The sequence below is a fragment of the Glandiceps talaboti genome, chromosome 1, assembly GCF_964340395.1.
Source record: "Glandiceps talaboti chromosome 1, keGlaTala1.1, whole genome shotgun sequence".
NCBI lineage: Eukaryota > Metazoa > Hemichordata > Enteropneusta > Spengelidae > Glandiceps > Glandiceps talaboti.
The window spans coordinates 3,603,255-3,611,613 of NC_135549.1; positions in this window are offsets into that span (position 1 = coordinate 3,603,255).

The following is an 8,359-nucleotide window of genomic DNA, read 5'->3' on the forward strand; positions in this document are numbered from 1 at the left end:
CGCCCCCACCCCCATCTCCCCACACTCAGACAAATATTCCTTTTTGCAGGACAGTGTTTCTTGGTGTGTGGTCAAATAAAGTATGACAAATATCTCTGAATTTGAAGGTATTCAGTTTTGTTAATACTCAGTACTGAGAACACTATTTTAAGACATGATGATCCTGACTGCGTCATTACTTCTGTTAATTTCACATTGTCATTTATGGACCAACTTAAGGTCGTAGGTCAGACGTTAACAAAAGGTCAATTTTAGAGAAAAATTGGTGAGACTAATAACTGTGCCACCATTCTGAGCGATAAAAGTAAATGATTTGCTGTTCACAGGAATGATAGCTAGTTTTATAAACTTATACATGTAAGAGTTACTATGTACAAGAGTTGTTAAGAAGTTGATGTGAAGTGAATGAATCTTTAATATGCAAGATGTTGACTGTCTCAAATAATACATGGGCTCTAAAATCTTGCCAGCACACTGCTTGCACAGATAACATTTAAATGTAACCAGATTTTCCCTTCACTGTGATCGGCGTTCTCATACCTTGTCATTGTGTAAAAAATGATGGAAATCAGACCAGATCACTCCCTCACCCTCCAGTTATTTGAGTTTTAAAACCTTGGTGTAAATCTATGTGCAATTGTCTGCACTGGAAAGTTAATAATTTATAAAGATTTTATTATCATCTGCTACCGGAGTTCTCAAATCTTGGCCAAATATTGTATGTAGGAAAAACAAGGATATTTGACTTTAGGCTTTCCCTCTCCCCTCCCTCTGTTATTTGGGGTTTAAAACCAGTGTATAAACCCAGGGTTGCATTTTTACAAGATTACTGACACAGTTTGGTTCATATATATCTGAGTAATACTATCCAGTTGATGGAAATCTTTTGAGGTGTGTGAAGCCTTATTTGATGACAACAGATTGGATGTTAAGAGTAATCCCTTCATAACATAGTGAGATACTTGTACTTTTAGCTATCATGTATTTCAGCCACAGAGTGGTACTAGTGGTCTACATTAACACATACACTCCTGTATCTCTTTCAAACATTGTATTCCTTCATATTATCTGAATGAGAATCCAAGCTGACATTTACTTGACAAGTATCACAAAACATGAAAGTCTTGTTTATAAACACCATGGCATGTAAACATGTTTAATAGCATCAACCCCCAGGAGGATTCTGTGTAAAGGCTTCTGAACCTTGTACTTTCACGGTGGTAAATTTTCTTTCATATTGACATACAAACCCTGATGAAAAACAGTTCTAATTTGAAACAGAGCAGCTCGTGCAATTTCTTGAGTTTGATGTTTGTGTGTATGAGTACAAGACTCTAAGGTTCTGTTTCTAGAACTCTCAGAGGTTTTACAATGACTTGACTAACGGATGGGGTCAAAGTTGCTTGTTTTGTGCAGTGCCAGCCTCATAGTAACACGTCATCTATTTATCTACTCTGAACCACTTTTCTTTTCATGTGCCAGAAAAAATAAAGTGAACAAACCATCCTGTTTATACATCCAGTTGTGTACTCCTAACTTTGTCACACATTTCATAGTGATGTGACCCATGTAAATCAGAAGGATCAAAAGTGTAGAGTAAGCCATGGATTAGATATATTGAAATGAAGATGTTTGACGTGGTACATTCAGGTTGACATTTAGTACAGAAATCTGCAATGTCAGACAACCTAAAACTTAGGGCAAAATTGTTTTTTTTTTAGGTATGCAATGTATTTAATAAAACCAGGGCATGACAAATCCCAGTCCATACATACACAAACACACACATGGTTTACACAGGTTTTTGAAGTGAGGTTTTTGAAAATAACAAGTTTCTCTATTACGTTCATACTTTAGGACAACATATGTATGTATGTACACACACACACACACACACACACACCAATAAGGGAAAAGGCAGCTATAAGGTAACATGCTGCAATGAAAGTGTGAAGTCCTGTAAGACAAAACTGATTTCTAGATTTGACATTTCATTGCTGCCTTGGCTCACAGTAAGGTGACATGTTTATCTTTTGTGTTTGATTGCCATGGGGATAGTGTTTGTGTACAGGCCTCATCATTTCTACTTATTACTTCTTGTTTCTTTTGGTATCCTAGCAACGGATCATTGTAAAATGGGGCATTAACTTTAATGGACAAAAAAGAGACACAAAGCTATGTGGTATCTGCTTTAGTTTGGTATTACATATTTTATACATGCTGTGAATTTTCAAGAGAGTTGAAAATGGTCAGTTTTACACTTGGATGAGAGCCCAGGGATGAGAGATGTGAGCTGTTTTAATTTATGCATATTGTGTAACAACCAGTTCCCCGGTATATTGAATATTTTAATTTTTGTTATTGAGTTTCATTCTGACTTTTATTGTTTAGTTCATGTGTATTTGGTTTGGAGAATTATAAAGAATGTTATTTGTTTTGGTATTGAAGCAAGATTGAGGACGACCAAACAATAAAGTGTTTATTCCTACCCCTTTTATCTTTGAGTAAAGCAAAATGAAAGAGACAGTTACACTAAAGGGATATTAGAGACATTGCTGTTATTGGCTTTGAAGATATAAAAGTGTTGTTACTTTGAAGCTAGAGTTTGTTATCTTTTATTATACGTTGGGCTTGATTTACTGCAATCTCTCTCCACATATGGTGCAAATGAACACAATCTACCAAAAATCGAGCTATCTCCTGCTGGGGAAAGGGTGAACAGCACATGTCAGTAGTAATCTACCACACACTTACAGGTGGTTGTAATTGGCTCATTCAGTTTAATACTACAAACTCAACAATCAGTCTGAAAGTAAGTCATGTGAGGATGTGATAACGTCATCATTTTTATATCAACACGCCAATATTACAATAACATTAAACTACCACTGTCAAAGGTAAGAACGGCTTGTCGTGCTAGATAAAGACATCTTACTACACAGTGAAGAGAGAGATCATAAAAAATTGAGTCCAACGGCTAGACTAGATGTCTTTTAACAGTATCATTTTGTTGTGTATAAACACTGAAGTACATTATTTGCAGTGGGAATAATGCTTATTAGGTATGGGGGATAGATTGCATCCCGAGTTTCTGAAAATAATACATCTACATCAGATTTGATTTGTAGAAATTCACAAGAGGATTATAATGTTAAGAGATATATATCACTTTGTTATATCCCATTGAAACCAGATGATAACGATAACATCATCAACTTTGTCAAGAACACAAACTTTATACACTGAAAATAGATCTTTAGAGAAGTGTGTCTGTACAGGGACAGTACTAGGTGTCTGTTTACAGTGCTGTGCTGATGTGTTACTGTGATAACTCTCGTATTCCTCATGACAGTTATCGGAGAAACAGTCATCGGGGCCATAAACAGGCACTTGAAGTGCAGGGATATGTTAGTACTGACGCTAGGTCATCAGCGCCGTAAACAGGCTCTTGAAGTGCAGGGATATGTTAGCACTGACGATAGGGACATTACAATATAGGTTTTCAATATATGAAAGATCAACAGAAAATCATCCATTAAATGTTGTGTAGAAGTGCTACTATGCTATTAGTCAGTGAAAGTGGGAGAATATTAAAAGACAATTTATCTGGATTTGGAGAAAATTTGTTTATTTGAACAAAGACTGTGATACACTGAAGATAGTGAGACACTGTGTTGTCATGATCTTCAGGAACTTGTAGACTTGAGTGTTATAATATGTTTTTGAGTTCTGTTTAGTGTCCTGCCAAAGGTATGACCAATGAGTTAATTGTAATTCTGCAAATCAAAAACTTTCAAAAATGATTCATTTACAAACTTTTGTTACTTTCTTTGGTAGGCAGACTTTATTGTCTGTAGCTTGTGTTTACTATATAATAAATTTATAGTTGATATTACTGCAAGTGATGTATGTTTGTATTTTGTTTACTCAGCAGATGCATATCACAAGTGTTAGATGAGCTCTCAGTCATTGGACATGCCATCATTGTAAACCACGGGCCAATTTACAGCACCGTTGAAAACATATCAGCCAAGAGTTGCATAAGCAGAAATATGACCCTGGATTGCGAGGATGGAATGTGTGTGTGTGTGCATGTCTTTTTATGTATCTCTGCAATTTGAATTGAATTTCAAATTTCTTGTAAAAGTGAAACCCTCGTACTAATTGACTAATAAGTGAAAATAAAAACAAATATTGAAAAATGTTGCTGCAGTTACAGCTCCTAGTGTTTAAAACAGAATCATGTTACCAAAATTTAGAATTATTATCATTGCATTCGGATACAACTGGCACTAATACTGTTGGAGCATCTTTTAACATATCTCAAATATATTTTGCATGGCAAAGTCAAACTTCTGGATTGTTAGCAATAGTAGAATGAAAGCTTACTGTATAAAATTGACAGTCAGAAAACAAAAGTTGTGGTAAAAGTTTGAAGCGTTGACAGGTGATGTGTACGTACGTGTACACAAGTCACATCTTGGTTGCAACTTATCTTCACTTCTCAACTGCAGTATGTCATCCTTCACTCGTCTTTGCAAGGTAAGACTGCAATTATACCAATGTCAAAGAGATAGAGGTATAAACACTAAATATACCAATGCCAAAGACAGGGAGACCAAAACTGAAATCTGTCGATCTGAAAACAGTAGACAAAAGAAAAGTTTGAGCTGTAAAGGAGTTATTGTATGTTTAGCCAGAATGAGTTACAATGGGGTACATAGTATTTAGGGAGAGAAGGTTACTGGGGTACAATAAACGGTGATAAATTAATCTAGTTGTATACCCACCTAATAAATTGTCAAAGCATTTGCACTACATGATAACCCTATTTATTGTTGTGTTCAACAGTTTAAGAATGGTGGGTTGGTCAGTTGGTTAAAATATTCCAAAAAAAAGGAGCAAAGTACGGGTGATTTTTTCAATACATAATACTACTATTAACAGTCTGGATAATTAACTTAGAAAGTTAGAACAGTTCTATGAATCATTTAATTTATTAAAGAGGCCAAATTTCAAAGATTATTGATTTTTGCCCAGATAAATGATTGTGGTATTGCTAACATCTTATAATTGACAGTGTGAAGGTTTTATCTAGCCATAGAGGATACAGTCATTTAAAAAAAAAATTGACGAGATTATAAATATATAGGGTCAGTTGGGTCATGAGAAACATAGTGATAACAAGGGCTATGGCCACAAATACATGATAATGGTGACTTAGTGACAACAAGGGCTATGGCCACCAATACATGATAATGGTGGCTCGTGATAACAAGGGCTATGGCCACCAATACATAATAATGGTGACTTAGTGATAACAAGGGCTATGGCCACCAATACATGATAACGGTGACTTAGTGATAACAAGGGCTATGGCCACAATACATGATAATGGTGGCTAGTGATAACAAGGGCTATGGCCACCAATACATGATAACGGTGACTTAGTGATAACAAGGGCTATGGCCACCAATACATGATAACGGTGGCTAGTGATAACAAGGGCTATGGCCACCAATGCATGATAATTGTGGCTAGTGATAACAAGGGCTATGGCCACCAATACATGATAATGGTGGCTCGTGATAACAAGGGCTATGGCCACCAATACATGATAATGGTGACTTAGTGATAACAAGGGCTATGGCCACCAATACATGATAACGGTGACTTAGTGATAACAAGGGCTATGGCCACAATACATGATAATGGTGGCTAGTGATAACAAGGGCTATGGCCACCAATACATGATAACGGTGACTTAGTGATAACAAGGGCTATAGCCACCAATACATGATAACGGTGGCTAGTCATAACAAGGGCTATGGCCACAAATACATGATAACAGTGGCTTAGTGATAACACAAGGGCTATGGCCACAAATACATAATAACGGTGGCTAGTGATAACGGTGGCTAGTGATAACAAGGGCTATAGCCACCAATACATGATAACGGTGGCTAGTCATAACAAGGGCTATGGCCACAATACATAATAACGGTGGCTAGTGATAACAAGGGCTATGGCCACCAATACATGATAACGGTGGCTAGTGATAACAAGGGCTATGGCCACCAATACATGATAATGGTGGCTTGATTTCCTCATATATTTATTGCGCCTCAGTGCAAAAGAGATGACTCAGTAATTTAGATAACCTCAGGGTCTATAGGTCTGTATATCCTTGGCAATTGTTAAAGGACACCTTAATATATCTCCTTATTGTAGCATTTACCATTGTGATATTCAATGTCAGGTACATTCACAAGAACATACAGGATAATACAAACCTCCCTGTCAGCCACGACATAACCTCTATCGCACTATTATGATGTAGCTATAGAAATGCTGGACAATTACCAAGTATGTTCCACTGAAATCACGCCAAATGGAATGTATGATAACAATTTGCTTTCTGGCAGTGATCAACCTTGTTGAAATCACGTTCCACATTTGTATGAAGTTGTTCATATTATGTTAAAATTGAAAATATCATAAACCATTGACATTTTTTTTTTAAACCCACATATTCGTATTTCTACTTCACATATTTTGTAAATTTTGAACATTTATTATACATGTAAAGTTAGTGACCATGTATAGTTGACTTCTGAATCATTTGTTTATGTTTATAAAGTTTACAAGCCATTGAGACAGTCCTCATAAACCTTGTAAAATGAATTTATGATGTACGATGTGCATGTATTTCATTTATACCCAAAACTTCAGTGCAATAACCTTTCATGACATGACATGTTTTTCATAAATAGCCACGTTAAATTTAGAAATCATGGATGTGAAATAAACCACATAGTTGTTGTAACCTTAAAAATTGTACTAAATATATTAATATCCTTAATCATTTATGAAATCATCACCAAACTTGTGTATGAAACTGTATTTTATAAACGACATGTATGCATATTTTGTGAGTTATGCAAATAGCCGCGTACAGAAACTTAAAAAATTTCATAGCCATTGACATGTATACCCTTTCATAACTTTAATTCATAAACCTATATATTTCATATATTACTGAACATTAGTGCCTTTAATAAACTCTGCATATTTGACTTAATACTAGCCATCACATATAGTGCTAAACATAAGTAGTGTGACATTTATATTTGGCATGTCTATGTGTACATAGCAATAGACTAGTATGAGATCTGAATATTACTACAACTTCTTTTGATTGTTTTACTTGATTATACAATTTCATTTATTGGAGTATACATTAAATTGTCAAGATTTCCAATTTTCAGTGTATACAACATACTTGAAATGTACTTAGTGTGCCAATATAATGAAGTCACCGGATATTATTTGTAGCGTTTATTTGCATCTACATATTATAACTGAACAGATCTCTCCTGTAATAATGTGTCCATGCATAGCTACCAGACTTTCAAGTTAATAAGAGGTAATCCCACCCTCTACCAAGGATTAGGGTGAGAGATAACCCCACCCACTACCAAGGATTAGGGTAAGAGGTAATCTCACCCACTACCAAGGATTAGGGTAAGAGGTAATCTCACCCACTGCCAAGGATTAGGGTGCATGGTGACTATATTAAACATTGTTACGTTTAGCCTTTAGGTTGAGTCTATTTGTACATCAAATATTAGAAGGAATATAATCTACATCTCTGCTTCCAGAACCTAACCAATGGCAACTTTAGGATTTACTTTCACCTTTAGGTTATCCAATTTGGTGCAGTCCAACTACAGGTATTTGTACCTGAAACATTTATTGAAAATTAATCTCTGCTTCAAGAACCTATAGCCAATGACAAACTTTAGGTTTTGCTTTCACCTTTAGGTTATCAAAATCCAGTCACTCAGTGTATTTGAACTAAATTGTAATGTTAGAATAATAATCTCTGTTTGCAGCAAAAAGTAAAGTTTAAACATAATCTGTGACACTGTTTGAACCATATTGCAACGTTAAATCCTTGCTTCAAGTTCTAGAACCTTTCCCACTACACATTATGGGCTTTGTATGAAATAATCACATGTATTTATACATAAAAACAGAATAATAATCTCTGTGGCAAAAAATAAAATTTACAAAAAAATGTAACTTCCATTCTGAATAAAATACCACAATTTTAATCTTTGCCTCTAGAACTTGAACCTTACATGAATAACAATTTGTCATTTTTCTTTAATAGTCTATCCATTCAGAGTGTTAGTACTGTTGACTGCATCTGGAACCTAATCAATGACAAATTTTGGGGTATAAATGTTAATTTCATAATTTAGGTTAATTATTCACTTTGTTTGTATGAACGCATCCGCTTCTCTAATCTAAACTAACAAATTGAGGAGATATACCTCTTCCTTAGGTTATCCAA